This window comes from Populus alba, chromosome 12 (genome assembly GCF_005239225.2).
Source record: "Populus alba chromosome 12, ASM523922v2, whole genome shotgun sequence".
In the NCBI taxonomy this organism is placed as follows: domain Eukaryota; kingdom Viridiplantae; phylum Streptophyta; class Magnoliopsida; order Malpighiales; family Salicaceae; genus Populus; species Populus alba.
In genome coordinates, this window is record NC_133295.1 from 14,851,692 (window position 1) to 14,870,906 (window position 19,215).

Below are 19,215 nucleotides of genomic sequence, written 5' to 3' on the forward strand. Positions count from 1 at the left end.
ATAATCAATCAACAAATTCTGTCACTAAACACAAAATATAATATTACCGACATTTGACACTCAACATTGGGAGTTAAACATCATTATAACAAACATAAGAAGGATGGAATCAAGATAAAAAAGAATTGAGGGACCAAAGTAAACATTGTGAGGACCTATACCAAATGCTATAATAACCCCGTCAGTTGACTGAAACCAGGATTGGTCTGTCACCACTCACCAAGCAAGCCTGTATGTCCCGTGGATAGTTTCCATTATTTTGCAGAGAGTTCGTTAGAAAGAAAAGGCAAAGCTAAGACGTACACATGAGGTTTTTATGGTAAAATTGTAGCCCTTCCCCATCTGATTCTTTCCACTGCTTGTTTCCAAGAATCTGGCCAGAATCAAACGTTAACAGTCTCATTTTTTTCAGGTATTTTTTTCACCTTCTGCTTTGCTTCTTGAGAAACCCAGATCCAGTTTGGATCCTAAAGGGTCATTGGTTGTTAATGTTGAGAAAATGCTTTGTACAGTTAGTTGATGAGGGCGTGTTCTGATCTGGGGACAAGATCATTGCATCCTGCATGTGGGGGCTATCAAAATCTTTGCTCATTGATCTTTGTATTTGAATTGTGAATCCTTGTGTTTCTTGAATTGAAAGATTGAGTCTTGGACTGATTTCTTGAGTTCTTGTGTTTTTTCTTGATTCCCATTGTTTGTATAGGTCTTTCTTTTGTTATGTTTGCAATGGAGTTTTCGTGAGATGGAAGAGGGTGGAACTGTGACGAGGAGATGGGAGGAGATGGACATTGATATCTTGGTGAAGATATTCCAGTCATTAACTGTGCTTGAATTAACTTCAGGCATTGTTCATGTTTGTAGTGCGTGGCGTTTGGCTGCTTGTGATCCTTGGCTGTGGAAAACACTTGATTGTCCATGTTGGAATCTAATTTCATCAAAATCCCATTGGGAGCCCTTATGTGTATGTGCATGGTCATTCTGATAAGGGACACTGGCTCGAATCTTGAAGATTTCGTTGAGTCTCAGCCGGGAATATAACTTCGTTGTTTTTTCACTTCAGTTTGTACGTAAGTGAGGATCATTTGACTTATACTGCTCAAAGGTAACTTTTTTTATGGAGGACTTTTTATGTTTTAAATTTTTTAATCAAGTTTCTGAAAATGTCTGTGTCTTTTCTTGGTGATGATTTTATAATTGATATGCAATCTAATAGTGGAAAGATGATGAATTTTCAATACTAGAGGTTGTGCAGGTTGTACTCTTTTAAGTAAAGGATCAGGCGATTATTGATGGGAGTTGGTATAGCCAACCAAACTAAAATTTGCGAGTAGAGGAGTTGAAGATGTAATTTTTAAATGGTGGTGGACTTGATATGGAAGTTATTATGCTAATTGACTGAAGACAGGGGAGATGTAATTTTTGCAACTGATGGTTGGTTCATTCAGTGGCTCAAATTTGTAGCAGATAATTTAATCGAGTGCACCATGAAGATCTTATTACTGTATTTATTACAGGTTGATTCCTTGAAATGGACTAGAGAGGCTACTGGAAAGTGATCTAAGGAGGTTAATAAGGAATCGACGTGTCTGAGTTCCTTGAAATGGAAAGAGAGGCTATTGCAAATTTTCTGAGATGAGGAGTGGATGGCGTGTGGGAATCGGGTCAAGTGAGACCTCTCGACCAGGAGAATGAGGTTAGTCAGAATTTAAGTCAGTGATGATGTCACAACTAGTAACACGGGGGATGAGTGAAAAATGCCCGTCTGGATCTGAGAAAAAGAGATAGTTATTCCTTAGACTAAGAAGATATGTTTGATATGGAAGAGCTCCTTAACCTGGTATTGCGTATTGTTTGTCAGTTATGGCTAAATAAAGAAGTGTTTTAGGGAGATGTTGTCAAAATTATCAAGGGAAAAGCAACCGGATTGAATTATTTGAAGGTGATCCTGGTGTAATTAAGCTGTTAAATTTCAAAAAGTAGAGGCCACAGATGGAGTTGTTAAAATGCAGGTTAATATAGATTTTGGACTTGAGTTGAGAAGTGGGAAATTTCAATGCAGCATTAGAGTCCGGAGTGACTTAGGAGATGAATATTGAAAGTTTCTTATGACAGTATGTCTACTGAGGTTGTACTTGATTATAGATGAATTGACTGAGTTCAATACTTTAGATATGTTCAATGATGATTCGTTGATAACAATGTTAAAAGTATAGAAACTGCACAGCTGTGAATTGTTATTTGGTGTGGTCGTAATCCATTGGATGGTTAGTTTTTTGCTATATTACTAATCACTGTAACAGAAAAGAAAGGTCAAGTGAAAAATATAGCTGCCTGGAATAAGGTGTACGTTGTCCCCTTGAAGTAGAGGTAATGAGGAAATCAGAATATATAAATAAAGGTCAAATGTATTGCTGAAAATAGAAAAAAAAAAAAATGACTGAAAGAGGATTCTGTAAATGGACTTCCTGGTTGCTCTCTTATAATCAAATGTATTCATGTCTCTACTTGTTGGAATATATGATAAATGTGGTGTATCTGTAGTTCTTAGTAGCAATTTATGCTGTTAAAGGAAATCACTTGTATGATATTGTACATGATCAAATATGGCATCGAGGAACATTCTTCATAAAATAATTGTAGAGGAAGCATCACCTCCCATTTGCGATTTTAATGATTGCAAACTGCATTTTCTGTTGATAACATAGTGTTCTAAATTGCAGGACCATTCCATTATTTCCTAGGCACAATTATCATATCATAATTGTTAAGGAATCACAGATTCTTGTGATGGATGCTAACATAATGTTAAGTTACATGATGGCATGCCGTTTCTTTTTCACCAAGAATATAAATATGATTTTATATAACTACTGGATGTTTGCAAGGATTGTCCTTTGTTCCCCTACGTTTTAGAGAATAGGCAACACTGCGCTGTGGACAATAAAATGGATCTAATTGATTTTTGTCCTCTGTCCAGGTGCCCACGCCTTAGAAAGACTTGTTTTACCAGCATGGAACGAGTGGAGACTGTAATGATCAAAGCTATTGATTTATGGAAAGATCTTGAATCCCTGACAATGCAGCATAGTGAATTCCCCTCGTCTTGTTCAGGCAATTGCTACAATTGCAAGGAACTTTAGTGAACTCAAGATCATGGGAGTCCGTTTGACATTTATTTTGCATCCTCACCTCGTCACCGTATCTTCCAACGTTAAAAGTTTTGAGCCTCCGTTGCTCAAAGCTATACAAGGACACATTGATCTTTCATCTTGGATAATCTGCGGTGCCTAGATGTGCTCAACATATCGCATTGCCTTCTAATTCAAATCCCACCACCTCCTGCACCGGGAAGAATTGTTAGGCGGCTTGATAAAACATCCTGGAGAAAGCTTCTCGGTTACGCAAATTCTTAACCTGCATGAGAGAACACTTGCATCATGTGTCAACGGACAAGAAATGATGAAGGCCTATGCGTTGGGTACAAGTATGAAAAGGGGCTATGGAAGGAAGATGAGGGTCAGATCTCTTGCTCTTTGATTTGAGCATTCCAAGATCAAATTTCTGTGGGGTAGAATGCATCCTTTTCTTGGTTATTCTTTCACTTTATGCCAGGAACAGAATAAGACAATGTTTGTAGGAAGCAACTCAGGGCTTCTGTCTATTTTATGTTAGTTGTGGTGATAAAAGCCAACTCTGGGTAGTTTGTAGAGGGCTCTGAAGATTCTCTGGCAATGCTCGCAGATGTGTGTATGTGTATATATATGTTAAATTGCACTGTTTTGTGTTTTTAGGTCACCTTTTTATTTATTTATTTATTTTATGTTTTTTTTTTCCTGATGTATAAATAGTCTGTACTCTTAACTTCCTTTCAGACATGCTCATTTGCTAATATAATATTGCCAGCGTTGAATATACACTCAACCGATACTTTGAACCTGTTGGTAATAAACATGATTTTCTCCTACAATTTTCTGTGCTAAAAGTTGAAAATCCCAGTTTTAGATGATAATAATAATAATAATAATTAACTCACACTATTAATTATCTATAGTTAGAGGTATTGATTTAGATGATAAACAGTGTCATTTGAGTTATTAATTAGGGTTTGAATTCAAGGAAATATCTAGAGCTTTTTCGTGAATAATCCAAATAATTGATTTAATATGTAATTGAAAAAGGGATTAGTGAGGGAAAGCTAGCCCTTAATGTTAATTTTTTATTAAAAAAAAAAAACATGTTTGACTCGTTGACCCAACTATTAGGGCTATAATCAACTTTAATGTTAATTTTTTTTATTAAAATAATATTATTTTATTTTTAAAAAAATAAATTATAAGATCAATCCTACTAACCTTCTCATATAGCGAGTTTTGATCTTAAAAGTATATTTCATGTATAGAATAATTTCGAAATTATTTATTTGAAATTAAAAGTTCCAATCATGCCCCATCCAAACAAATCAAACCAGCGTAATGAATCATATAAAAATGGTTAGGCAAGCTGGCTTGCAAGACCAGCAGCATGACCTTTACTTTATTATTTAAAATATTTGGCTTACAAGTATTAATATAAATTTAATTATAAATAAAAATATTTTATGTTGTGGTATGCTATATTTAAAAATTATATGAAATAAAAAAATTTACTAATATTTTTTATTTATTTATTTAGTATTGGTATACTTTATGAATAAAACATTTATTTTTACCTACGCAAAAATAAACTTTTTTTATTTTTTCCCATAAAATAAATAAACAAAATGAGAACATTTTTTTTATCTACCCAAAGTGATTGTAAATCTCAAATATTCATTATTTGAGACCAAACCCACGGGCGCGCTCTGAATGATAAATCCCTCCCTCCCCTCTGAAAACAGATAAAAACATGGCTTTGGAACTATGGGAAACACTCAAAGAAGCCATAACAGCATACACAGGATTACCAGCAACTTTCTTTAACAGTTGCAGCTTTAGGGTTAGCTGTCTACTATGTGGTATCAGGTTTGGTTTGGTGGGTCTGATCATCATCATGTTCCAAGACAATCTGAAGAGCAGATGCAACCTTTACCTCACCTGTTCAACTTGGTGAAGTCACTGAAGAAGAACTAAAAACAGTATGATGGTACTGACTCTAAAAACCTTTGCTTATGGCTATTAAGGGTCAGATCTATGATGTTTCTCAAGCATGTAAAGGTTCCAATCTTTTTTGTGGTCTTTTTTGTTTGTTTTTGACTTCTGAGCGGTGAAAGATAGTGGGTTTGTATTTTTTGAAGTTATGAGTTATTGCGTGTTTTGGGTCAAAGGGTGTTTTGAGCTTATTGATTTTGTGAAATTTTGGGATTTTTGTTTTGAAGTCTTAGTTGATTCCAGGAAATCAGTTTTCTTTTCCTTTTTGACTTGTTGGTGATCACTTTTTTTTTCTCTGTGGTTGTTGCTACTTTTTTGCTACTTGTTTGTGGTGAGTTTCTAAAGAGATGCTACTTTTTTTAGTATGGTCGTTGAAAGGTTGCATTTTTTTCAAATCCTTTTTAAATGGATTATGTGGTGAAGTTGAAGGTGGTAAATCTCCCCCTTTTTCCTCTTGTGATAAAAAGACTTGAATTTGATACATTATCTGGCGCAATTTTCGATTGGTTGTGTGCGGTCTTCTCTCTTATTTTGTTTGTGTTTTACTTGTTTATGAGCAATGTTAAGGTATGGTTTGATTTGAAGTGATGGGGCATTCTTTGTGGTAACATGGATGAGGCTTCATTCAGACATTGACCAATAAGTAGAGGACTAAAAATTTTGCATTCCAGCTCTCTTTTTCACAACTTTGTAACTTGATTGCTAAAACCTAAAACAAATTTTGTATATTATCAGAAGTTTATTCTTAACAGTTCATTTGCTGCAGCTAAATGAATGATCTTCAGTAGGAAGGTTTTTTGCGTGATTTCTCACTCTGTATTCCCTATTGCTTCTTTGTGAGTGGGATTTAGTGGTCGACACTGGGTTTGATATGAGACATTTGTGATCTTAAGTCTGCTGACCTGCTCATCTTCAGCGTTTGGCAAATATTTACTTTGTTATATGTGATGAACAAGCAATGACCTAGAACCTTTTTGGGCATGATTTAATCAAATCTTGTATCCCTTAAATGCAAACCATTCTTTGTTTACATCCACGCCAATCTGATAGACTAATAATTTACAATCACATCATGCTTCTTGTATGGATATGGGCCTGACAGCCTTAGAGATACGAAGACCAGAAGATGTGTTTGTCATTTTTTTTTCCAGTGACTTGTAGTGATAGTGATATGTAGTGTATCTTAACATTGACCATGAATTATAATCTTATCAGCTGAGACCTGAGAGTTGGCTATTAAATCTAGTATGAGACCGTGATTCTGTTGCATTAGGATTTGAAACTGTTATGAATTGGTGCTGAAACTTTGTAAACTTGCTATACATTATTTGTTACAGGATGTTCTAATGGACCTGGTGGACCTTATGCATTGTTTGCTGGAAAGGATGCTAGCAGAGCTCTAGCAGAAGATTCTTTCGAGAGATAAAAGATTTAAACTGGTGATGTCTCTGGTCTTGGTCATTTGAATTGGAGGCTTTGCAGGATTGGGAATACAAGTTATGCAGTAAATATATTAAGGTTTGGAACAATCAAGAAGACGGTTCCAGTAACTGATGGAAACCTCGACCAGTGAACCTGCTGCAGAGGCTACAGAGAACGATGTTGCTAAGCCAGCTGAAGATTGTTCCATCAGTTGCTGCACCTGTTGAAACTCCTGCTGTGTGGTGAATCCAAGGAAGAGTAATCTTATATTATGGCGAAACAATCTTTAATGAAAAGAGCTGTTATGAACACATGTTTTTGGCGAATCTAGCCATTATATTATGTATAGCTTACATTTCTCAGTCTAGAATACTCGTGCTAATAAACTTGCTTCCAATTTTCAGCCTGCTATTTAATAAAGTTGGTCATTTAGGTGTGGAGATTGAAATTGTAACTTGTGTTAATTTGATTGTGCTAGTTGCCCAGCAATCGTTGTGGTGGAATTTATTTTACGTGTGGGTTGCCTCAGCGCTATTTGAGCTCTGTAAAAGTTGGGTAAAGTGTTAATAAGCAATAAAAATCTTGATTTTCTGCATCATTTGCAATATCCTATGTTGTGTTTATCCCCATTTGTAAATCTTCTTAGATTATGCTTAGTGATCTGAGAAACAAAATTATGAAATTGAAAATCTTTTTATTCCTGCAAAGTCTATTTCATAAATCCCAAGCTATGCTGAATGTGCTTGGTGATCTGAGAAGCAAAGATAAGAATTTGAAAATCTTTTTATTCCAGTAGTCATTCGTAAAATCCTTGGCGATGCTGAGCCCTGCTGCTTCTCTTACGCATGCCATGCAATTCCCAATGAACGACTATACAATCCCATTATGATTTTCATTTTTAACATGCTGGCGATAGATTAGGTCCTCCATTCATGATGGCAAGGTGGTATGGGTTTCCTGTGTGTCCCAGGAGTTTGGCTTGGAAGCTAGCTGAGAAGTCTGCACAAGCTTCGAAGTCAGGTTCACGAGGGGGGTTCTCGTTCTTAACATGAACCTGAATGTTGGAAATGAAACCAGTCTTGTTGAGCTCTGGCAGCTCAAAGCTACCGCTTCCATGGTGGCAGAGGATCTTTTGCAGGATCGTAGACCGGTCCTCCAAATTGTCATCTGATGCAAAATCACCTCAGCCTGTGACAATGATTTTTGGCTCTAACTTGATCAGCACCACTATGGACTTCTAACCACCATTTTCCGTTTTCATCCGGCAATCAGATACAAGAATGTGTTAGATATCAGAAAGAAATTCCATTGGTAGAAAATTTTCCAAGTACATATAATATTATAGTGTTACTGACGAACTTGAAACGTCACCAAATATCGAAGCTTGCCGTATGTTGACTGGTTTTAAAATTTCTAAACCTTGATAAGATTTAGGAACTGATCATACTTGAACGAAACCAGGGCAACGAAGATATAGCATCCACTATTCCCATTGTTGGCCTCCATTGTTGCAAAAAGAAACTGCATACTATAATCATCAATTCAAATGCAGAATCAAAATATTGAAGTACAAGATTTCTTTTAGGGGCATACGGTCCAGAAGCTGTAAGTTCGCGTTTTGTTGTCTCCATATAATCCAGGATTCACCTAAAGCATGCCCTCAAAAGGATAAAGAATTGTATTGAAGGCATTGGTAGTTACAGAAGAGAAAGGCATGCAAGGAAAACTGTTTAGAACATTGTATGAGTAAAAGAAAACAGGTTACTTACAACCATCTATAGTGTATTCCATCAAATTGGCCTCTAAGATCATTTCCTAGTAAACTCGAGCTCCACTGTATTGGTTGGGAGTCACAGCTTCATTATATATATACTGACAGATCCTCTGAGTCCATAAAATTGAATAGATGGGTCTACAGATTCCTCTGAGCAGTCACAAACTGCATTAAAACTCCTAAATTACATCAATGTTAACAAGAAATATGGTGAGGGGAGGTGCCTACAAAGGAAAAGAAAATTGCTATGCTTCAAGCTGTTGCATATATAAAGGTCGACTCACATAGCGCCGTTCGAAACAGATGAAGGATCAGCTGAAGGGAGTAATCTTGATAGAGATTTTTCTCTCATTAGATCTTTCTCCTGATGGGAACTGTTCTTGGTGGACATTCCACCTCCATTCGCGGGCTTGTTTTCACAGATTCTGACTTTGCTGTCGAAAATTCTTTCAGCTGAGAACTGAGCCACAGCTGCTAACAACATTGAAATGCGAACAAGATCATGAAATGCAAAAGAACTCCAATGATTATTGCAAACCATTCGCTAAATCTTATACAAACCTGAATTGTGTGGTTTCTAAGCAAGGGATGATCAAAAGCAGGTTGCTTGTAGATATCAACGCAATCGATAACACATCATCCTTATTAGGAGTTGGATATCAATCAATCAATAACACTGCCATCCTTATCCTGTCCAAGAAAAAGGAAAACAAAGATATGGTAGTGTATTGACAGCATTTAATATCTTGCTCCTGATAGGTGGTTTGTTCAACACCTTGAGTTGTCTATCTAGCTCCAAGTTTTCCTGCTAGGATATGAAGCTTAACCTTCCTTCAAACATGAAACTCAAACTTAGCAAAACAAGAACGAACAACACAGAGTCAAAGATGCCATTGTAGTGCACAAAGAGGAGAACAACTTCCTTAGGGATTAAGTTTTACTGATCTCTATTGATGGATTACATGGATTAATCCAACTGCCATACATCTTGACACACATTGGATGTCTTTATCTTTGTTTTTGCATAAGAGGATTGAAAAGGAAGTGTAACTGCATAATTATGACCATTGTTAACTTATAATGGCAACAGGCTAAAATGCCTCTAGGCTTAGAAACCGACTAGATGATTTGATTAATTCAATTTTTTTTAATATAAAAATAAATATTCAAGTGTTGCTAATATTTTTCTAATAATTTGTTTTTAAATCACGTTGAGGTTAATCTTACATTGCCTAAATAACTTGATAGTTTCAAAGATAATCTGGATAACCGGTAAAAATATAATTTTACTCATAAAAATTCAAAATCATCTTAATTTTTTAAAAATATTGATATTAACAATATATTGAATTGATCTAGACCAACTTAGGTTAACCGGTCAAATCCGCAACCTAGATTATTAGACTATGATAACCTCTTATAAAACAAATAAAAACAAATTATGAAACACAATTCTTAATCAATACATTGTTGAAGAATGTAATCGAGAAAAATTAATAAAAAATAACCGGGGTTAACATGTTAAGCCCGTGACTTAAGTCATAAAACCAGGATAACCTCATAGAAAATACACAAAAAAAAAAAATCTGAGTCAACTTGGGTTAACCTAACAAACCCCGATCTAGGTTATGAGACTGTAATAATTCTATAAAAAGCAAATTAAAACAAGTTATAAAATCTAATTTTCAATAAACTCTATGTTGAAGGATGAAATTAAAAAAAAAATTCAATCTAAAAATAGGACATAATAAAATGACTCGAGTCTACCCGGGTTAACCCACAAAACATGTAACCCGAGTCTTAAGATTAGGATAACCTCTTAAAAAAAATCATTAAACCTAATTCATAATAAACTCAATGATGAAATTAAAAACATATCAATTAAAAAAAAATTAAAAAAAAAATTCAAATGGATTAACTAGTTAAATCCATAACCTGAGTCATGAAATCGAGACAAATTCATAGAAAGCAAACCAAAATAAATCATAAAGCCTAATTTCTAATCAACATAATGTTAAAGGATGATATTGAAAAAAAAAATGTCAATTAAAAAAAAATTCGAATCAATAGAGTTAACCTGTCAAAGTCGTGAAACAGGTTATAAGACCAAGTTAAAGATGTATAAAGCAAACCATAATAAATTATAAGGCTCAATATTCAATAAATCAAATATTAAAGTATAAACTCAAGGAAAGAAACATAGATTTAGAAAGAAAAAAAGAACAAAAGCAAAAAAAAAAAGACACTATTGAAATGAATAGTATCTTGTGAGGTGGTGCACAGTAAAAACACTACCCCTTTTAGTTTATTGTTAATTAGCTAACTAATCCACTCTCCGCTGTGGATTGTAAATGTTTTTCTTCCAGAAAAATAGTAGGTATACAATCATAGATTTTGAAAAATTCAAAGTAAAAATAAAAAAGCCTATACAATCATCCAATTAAATAAATCGATAATCATCTATGTAAATAAACAAAGAAAAAAGAAGAAGTTAACAATAACCAAAAGAGAAATTAAAAAAATTAAAAGATGAATGTAAATCAAAATATTTAAAAATAAAATACAAAGAAGGCAATCGTGTATTTTATCTTGCAAAAGAGGTAAAAGAAAAGGAGAAAAAAATCACTAGCAATAATTTGACCACCATATGTCATGACACACCACACCATGTTAAAGAGAACATGGTGGTGCTTCCAAAGAGACAGCAAAATATTAGATTTGGCTATCAGGTGGAGTTAAACACGCAACCTAAATAGTGTGAATACTACTCACTCACTAGCAAGTGCATAACACGCGGAAGCAGTTTTATTATTAAAAAATTTAAAAGGTAACATGAAAATATCAAAACACCTCTCATGACTCTGTTAACTACCCAAAAACCTATGTGAAAGTACAAATATACCCCCGATTAAAAACCTTATTTTTTATCTTTTCTAAGGCCAACGTCGTATTTTTATTGCACATGAAGAATGGAAAAACCTAGAAAACTCTAGCCTAACAGCCTAATTTTTTTTTATCCTAGGGATAAAAAAATATTTTTACTGGTTAAAATATTACAAAAAACTAAAAAAAAACTCTTAGTTAACATCTCTAAATTTTACTAACTTCAAGGATAAAAATATATTTTCATTGTGCAAAAAATAAAAAAAAAATAGATACCTAAATAATTTTTTAAAAAAAAATCAAAAGCACCCACTATTTTTACCACTTAAAGAAAAAATATTAATTTTGTGGTAGCAATCCATAATAATATCTGTCTGCGGTGAAACAGTCACGTCATATATATTTTCTTAAATTTAATATGGTGGGCCCAAAACTTGCTACTTGTCAATCAATGGCTCCACCTTGAGGATTTCTTACAACTACAAGTTTCTCCTTCCGATCCAGCGGGTTACTTGTGTCTTTGGTGATTTGTGTTTTGTTTCTTGAAATCAACGACGAGTTTGCTTCCCTTCTGAACATTTGCCCCCACCACAAGGAATTAAATCTACTCTGCAGAGCCCTCCATGCATGGTTCCTGTACAAGTGCGCTGGAAGTCTAACACAAGGCACAACTTGCAAGTTTTAATAATGAAATTAGAAACTGGGTTGAGGTAAGCACTACTGCACATTAGAGCCCTTAAATCATTGCTTGCCTCAATTTTCCTCTCCAGGTTATAATCAACAGCTTCCTCTGTGTCCCGGGGCAACTATTGCACCACAGTGAGCCTCAAATTAAAATCTCATGGAGGAGGTATCCTATGATTTGATTTGAAGTGTGGTGGGGATTCATTTAATGGATATTTATTTGAATATGTATCGTATCTTTTAATATATTTTCTTGAAGAAAGTATAATTTAGACTGTTTATAAATAAATCTATATCATTGTTTGGTTGTTAAACCAATCTGGCTCATCCCACGATCTAGGATCGGATTAGATCAGGTTTCACAACAAATAAAAAGGTTTATCAGTTGACCCGGAGCTCTATTTTAGATTCTTTTCTAAAAAAAAGAAATAAATTAATTATAGTCAACCAGGTTTAGGTAGGCCGACCCGAGTGTTGCTTGGATATACCAACTAAAGCCAACTGTTTGACCACAGTTATGGCTCTTTAACTCTTCCGAAGCAGGAAATTTCGCTTTCTTTGTGCTGGCAGTTTGAAGGTGATCAAACTTCAATATCAAATGCGTACACTTTATTTATTGCTTTGTTCCCTCAATGCAATGGCAGTGCAGGATTTGTCTTGTAATTCCTGCCTTGCCAGCTAATGTCATGTTTAATACCTCAAATCATTTCCTATTGCCAGATTTCAACTCTCCCGATCATGGGAAATTAAAAAAAGAAATAATGAAATATTAAGTAAAGCATTAATGATCCATCTCTAACCAGATCGAAGAGATAATACCAATCTACGTAGATGGCGAAAATTACAAGTAGAAGACTAGTTCCAGCAACATATATTGTACTTAGATGAAGACAATCTTACAAAGAGAAATCAAATGAATTGCAGGGCTTTCAACACGCACTCATTACCCCAATCCTAATGGTCAGAGCAGTTAGACATGAATCATTTTGTTTCTTGAAAAACTTGGCCATTTCTTTTAACCCTTTTACGGGAACTCGTGGTTGTCAATTATTTGAGGTAGGGCTAATAGAAAATGGGTTTTCATGTCTTTCAAATATGATTGATTGTTAATTTTGGCCCTATCGTCCTTCCCATCGGGCTGCCTGATCCCCTTATAAGTAGGCATTAGACCCACTGGAATTACTCAAAGCTGCCTGTTTCCCCTGCCTGAAAACCCTCTCAAAGAAGCTCCTTCTCAACAGCCTCCCTCAACAAGACTCAGATCATGAGGACTTGTAGCCCTTTACTTCCGCTTCTAGTTTTCAGTACAATCTTGCTAGCCTCCCTCCATTCTTCTACTTGTAGGCACGTCAGCTGGGCTACCTATGAAGAAAAACAGCAAATTAACACCAAGTATCCTCTTCCATTTCCACAGTATGATCTGCCTGGTATTTCTCACACCGTGAAATCCAAAGATGACAAGGTCAACAAGTTGTTTGGAGGATCTCATAAGGCTGTCCCAGGTGGACCTAATCCACTTCATAATTGATTTGGATTTCTCAATTTTTGTAATCTGTTTCCATGAGAAGCTCCCAGTGTTGTCCTGGAGACAGAAAAATGCGCTTGGTTCTTGTCAAGAATGAAAGAACCTTTGTGGTTCTTCCATTCTTTCCATGAACCAAAGTTAGATTCAGTTGTAAAAGTAAATCATGGATTCATTACCATGTTCAAGTTGTGTAGTGCTAATCTAAGCTCATTTTGTTTCTCGCGAGCCTGTTGCAGTAGTAGCAGCAATTGTAAACTGTGCATCGAAGTATTAGGCTCCGTTTCAACCACGTGAAAAGCATCAATTTGATACTTTCGATGGTTGAAACGTGATTTCAATAGCTTAGCCAAACGTATATTTAAATGATGATCAGTCGAAATTATCAACTACATGATCAATTATCTTTTGTTATCTTGGATTGCTTCAAGAAAACTATATATCTAGCAAATATGGTGTTCAGATAGCAAGGAGATAGCCAGTGATCAAAGCACTGATTACCCAAGGGGGCAGCGTAGCCTTTTTAGGTGGGACTGGAGAAAAGACTACAAACACTAGGCTGAGGTTGACAGTTGACTTGTTAGTTGCTAGATTGCAACCTTTTTTCTTCTTTTCTCATCCTTTTCAACCTAGAAAGTGGATCATGCATGCATGCATACAAATCTACTTCCTTGTTTAATACTATTTACAAATGTCGAAGACAATCTTTCTTGGCATCTTGCGTCAGTAATCCGTATGGCAGAACACGAGTAGTATCAGGCACTTGTTCCAAAAACATTTTAGTACTGGGCTGCTGTCTGATAGTTAAACCATGAATTCATATTGGCAAGAAACTGAAATATACTAGCTATGAACATCCACTCCCGAGTCCCTATCTGCTTGCTGGTAGGATGATGGTCAGATGTGCTTGATGGTATGAAAAACTTGCATAAAACTAACTGGAAATATCTTGAAATTAATCATGTGGATGACTAACTTAACATAGAACAGAAAGATATGTTGATCTGTGTTGTGCTTGGTAAACATTATTAAAGAGTAATTTAATTCGAATAAATCCCCTTCAAGAACTAGCTCAAGGCAGCAGTTAACAAGATGCATCATAACAAGTCCCGAGGGACTGGTCTTGTGATCAAGGAGGTTTGTTCGATCTCTGAACTTTTTGAAGACGATCTTTAAAACAGAGAAATTTATTTTCCGATTACACCAAACCGATACGAGGACATGCTTTTAATATTTTTTCGAGAAAAAATCTGATGCAGAAACTGACTCGAGGATACCATTATCGTCGGGGGAAAAATGAAGCATCATATGAAGCTCAATTCTAGACAGGATAAGTTGTCCGGACCCATTTTTCTTATTCACAGTTCACCAACTATATTATAAGATTGGTAATGGCGTCATGCTCTGTTACTTTCTGCATCATCTTCATCTGAGAGATTGGTTATTAATTTATTTTTTTTCCTAACAAAATCCTACCCTATGTGTAGTGGGTGCCCACCTACTCCCTCAGCCATCATCCTGCCTCTTCAAGATTCCGAATCATGCTTCATGCTTGATTAGTCCACCTCACCAGATTAAATTTTCACAATATTTAAGGTGTTGATTTTTGTGTAACCTTTGATGTTGTTTATTCCTGGTGGTAATATAATTATGGTTATTTTTTAAATAATTTTTTGTATAAAAATATATATTAATGATGTTTTTTATTTTTAAAAAATTATTTTTGACATCAGCACATCAAAATAATTTGAAAACACTAAAAACATATTAATTTGAAGTTAATAAAAAAATAAATAATTTAAAATTTTTTAAAATATATTTTTAAAATAAAAAAAACAAACATTCATAATAAAAAAACTGCAGCAGGTCAAATCACTTCACACGCAAAAAAAACTGTGAATCGACTTCTCTAGCTGTGTTGTGGATTGATCCTTATGTCATCTTGTCCTGGCTAAGTTGGCGAAGCCTGCACGCTGACACAATAAACTTGGAGTTATCAGGTTTAATTTAACAAATACAAAGCCGGTGAACTGGTAATCTCTACTTTGTTTCCCTAATCTACAGATTTCACGTCTCGCAGTCTAATGCTTTTAAAATTCAATAATTCATAAAATTGATCGCAAAAAATAACACATCGAGAGTTTATACAAGTACCTAAACCAATCTAGTTTATATAGGAAAAACTAAACTGAAATTAACTAGTAAAAAATATTAAAAAAAAATAAATTCAAAAATAGATAGGGAGATGAAGAAAATTAAAAAAAAAAGTGGCATCTTCTAATTTTAATTTAGGCATGAAAACAAAAAAAAATTTATTTTTTATTAATTTGAGCATTCGGGTTAGTTTGCGTGTACCTCGAGTAATCTCATGGATCCTAAAATTAATAACCATGTAAGCCTCTAGTGCTCATCATATTAGTAACCACATAGCTCAAACCTAAAATAATAGAAGGAGAAAATCTTTTAATCCCGAGCTTTTATTACTGAACCACCTACTAAATAATTACACGAAAACAAACTCTTAAAATTACATCTAGTTGACTCTTAGAGGAAAAAGTCACAAAATTTAAACCCGATTCAAATTTAAAAAGAAAAAGATTTAAGGTCATTTTAATGCATCCAAACTTCTTCTTGGACTTAACATTATCCTGGAAAATTTTGGAAGCATTGCATATTGCCTCTTTGTGAGACAGCAACAGAAAGCACATACCATTCTTTTTCTTAACAAAAACATTACATTGCGACTAAATATTTTGGATTTTAGCGTTTAAATTATGCTATATGTACTCATAAACCTCCAAGTTGCATGAAGGGTCACCACCAGTAGTATTCTGATAAATTATACCAAAATTGGCGTGTGCATTCCGTAGTCAGCCTAATTACGGAGAAATATATTTTATTCAGGAAGGGCCTTGAGACTTTTTCCAGAAAACTATAAATAATTAGGTGAAAGTCATGCTTTTTGCTTCACAAAATGTTCTACCACACAAAGTCTACTTGCAGGACTTGAAAATCTGCCATGTTTAACCAGCCTGGGACCTGCTTTCCATTTGGTTTTGGGATTCAATCCTTGTATGTATTTTCATGAGAAATATTGCCTTTAAGTGACTGTAAGGCTCAGTGCCTTTCTCAGGGTGCTAATTAACTTCTTGAAAGAAGTCATCATCAGCTTGTGCTGTTGTTCATGGGATCTGAAACGACATTAGAGTGATGCTTTTTAAGTGTTTTCAGATGGACTTAATGTATTAATATAAAAAAAAAGGTTATTTTAATACATTTTCAATTAAAAAAACTCATTTTGACTTGTTCAAATGTCAACATGTGATTTGAGAGAGTTAAGCCAGATGTGCCCTCAACAAAGTATTTGAAAAATTCTGGATTGATAATGTATGAATGTCAAATGTTGGGAAAAAAAAAAAAAAAAAAGGGCTGGCCTGACATGGCTCCCCTATAAATAAACTTGAGAACCTGCCTAACCAGACACAAAAACAAGAAGACTGCCTTGTTCCTTCTTCTATAAAAATCCATTATCCCGTCTATCAACCTCTCTATCCCCACCATTCACATCATGAAAAATAAAAATTCTCAACTGTTCCTCATTTTCCTGATGGTGTTCCTGGTACTCGTCCATGGCACCGCTTGCCGCGATATCAAACGATCTATCGGAAACGGAGAAACAGAACAAGGGCCCGAAACCAGACATTCTTCTACGTTTCTGCTAGCCCTTTCTGCCATTTTTAAGGCTTCAGAATCCGGCAATAACAAGATCAAGGAAGTTCACACGGTATCACGCAGGCTTGTTCCTTGTGGACCGAACCCACTTCACAATTGATTGGATCAGCACGATTCCATTCTGTTCTCATTTATTGAACTACAAAATACTGTTTTTTTTTTCCTTAGTTTTTTAGAATAATCTATGCATAATTTCCCATGTTAGATCATTTCTATACATCCAGTTTTGAAGACTACTGTATTAAAGCTTTTTTTTCTTGGTGAGGACTGTACAAGCTTAGTGACTGTTTGGGAATGACAGCGCAACCTGTGTTTCTAAATGAAAAGCATTCATTTTGATGCTTGCTCGCAGGTACAGGTGCAACCTCGTTCCAAACGGAGCATTAATAAGTTCATTAGGAATATAGTGTAAGGTATTGCAAGAGTTCTGTTTCATTCTTTTCTGTTTTGTACTGGTAGAATAATGGAGTTCAAGAAGAAGCTAGATAATTCTGTTTTGACCAAAATTATTGATGTTTGTATTGAATTAATTATTATGAATAGGTTTATTATCCTATGCTATGATATTCCTTTGCAGCAAGATTCTCTGGATGATCATGAACAACTCTTGAATTGTTTTGTTTTTCAAATGCTTGCAGCCATTGTTCCTGGCCTCCTGCCCTCAGTTCATGTACCTAAATTACTCACATCTGCATCTTCCCTATTTTTTTTCTTTTCCTCACCATGTTCTTATTTGTTAAGTACATCGGCTCACTACAAAAGGGCCCATTATTATGCATTTGAAAATTACTCAAACATGCTTCAACATGCTCGTTCATCCAATTGCACGTCATTTTCAACCACAGAATCCAAATTGCCCAGCCTCTTGCATCAAATAGCATGAATTTGGCACAATGTTTTGATCCATGGAGCTAGGTTTTATAAAGCTGGATAGACGCAGCAGGCCAACTCAAAGCCAGGACTGTTTTAGATAAACCAATAAAAAAAAATGACCTAATCGACTTAACTCGATTAAAAACTGGGTTGACTTACGACCTAGTAAACTCAAGATAAAACATCACCTTTAACTCATTGACTTTTTAAAAAAAAATCTAGTTAAAACAATATTATTTTGATTTAAAAAAAATTATAGTCAATTTAGATTGATTCTCTCCATTTATGACTTAACTTTATTATTCATTCTTAAGCGAGGTTTTATAATTATATAATGGAGTTATGATAATAATAATAATTAAAAAGAAAATCAGACGTAGGAGTGCAATTCAATAAGACAAGAATATAAAAAATTAACCAAAAATAGTGAGCTATCAAAATCAAAGAAAAAATAAGAGCAATTGATGGAACAAGAAGAGAATCAACGGAAAGAATGAAGAAGGTTTTTATTATTATTATTGACTCCTGAAATTGCTCTTTTGTTTCCGTAATTTATTTTTGATGTGACATATTTGTGTCCAAGTTCGCAGTCCATGGCTTTAATAATATCATCACAAGTATAAATTTATCGAACAGCATTCACGAAGACGAAACATTATTTTGACTTTCCCATAGTATTAAAAATATGATAATTTCATATAATAATCACTTGATTTAATTGTTTTTAAAATTGTATTTAGTTAGTGATGAGTCTCAAAGTTCAAAATACTTAAGAATAAGGTTAATATATTGGATAATTGATTAATTTTTTAATTCAAGTAATTTAATTTTTTATATATAGTTAAAATATATGGTGACTTGATATAAAAAGTTTAGATGATTTGTAAGTAGTGGTAGGTGATGTCTAGTAATGCAAGTAAACGATAATTGTGGTAGTAATAAATGATGCTTAATAGGTCAGGTGACTATAGGTGGTACTTGCAAAAAAATCATTTTTTTATGGATGTAATGACTTTTTAGACACCGTTTGACATTGCGTTTATACCTGTGTTTCATTAAATTTTAAAAAAAAAATTTGCTAAAATTGAGTGTGGTTTGTACTTTTTGAATCGTTTTGATGTGCTGATGTCAAAAATAATTTTTAAAAAAATGAAAAAACATCATTGACATGTATTTCAGCACGAAAAGCTATTTGAAAA

The 19,215-nt window shown here is 34.4% G+C and overlaps 2 pseudogenes; both read left to right on the forward strand.

Annotated features, from left to right (window-relative positions):
- The first annotated feature begins 233 nt into the window (after window positions 1–233).
- On the forward strand, window positions 234–3,542 carry LOC118060571 (F-box/LRR-repeat protein At3g48880-like; annotated as a pseudogene).
- Window positions 3,543–4,884: 1,342 nt separating this feature from the next.
- On the forward strand, window positions 4,885–6,810 carry LOC118060536 (membrane steroid-binding protein 1-like; annotated as a pseudogene).
- Window positions 6,811–19,215: the final 12,405 nt, after the last annotated feature.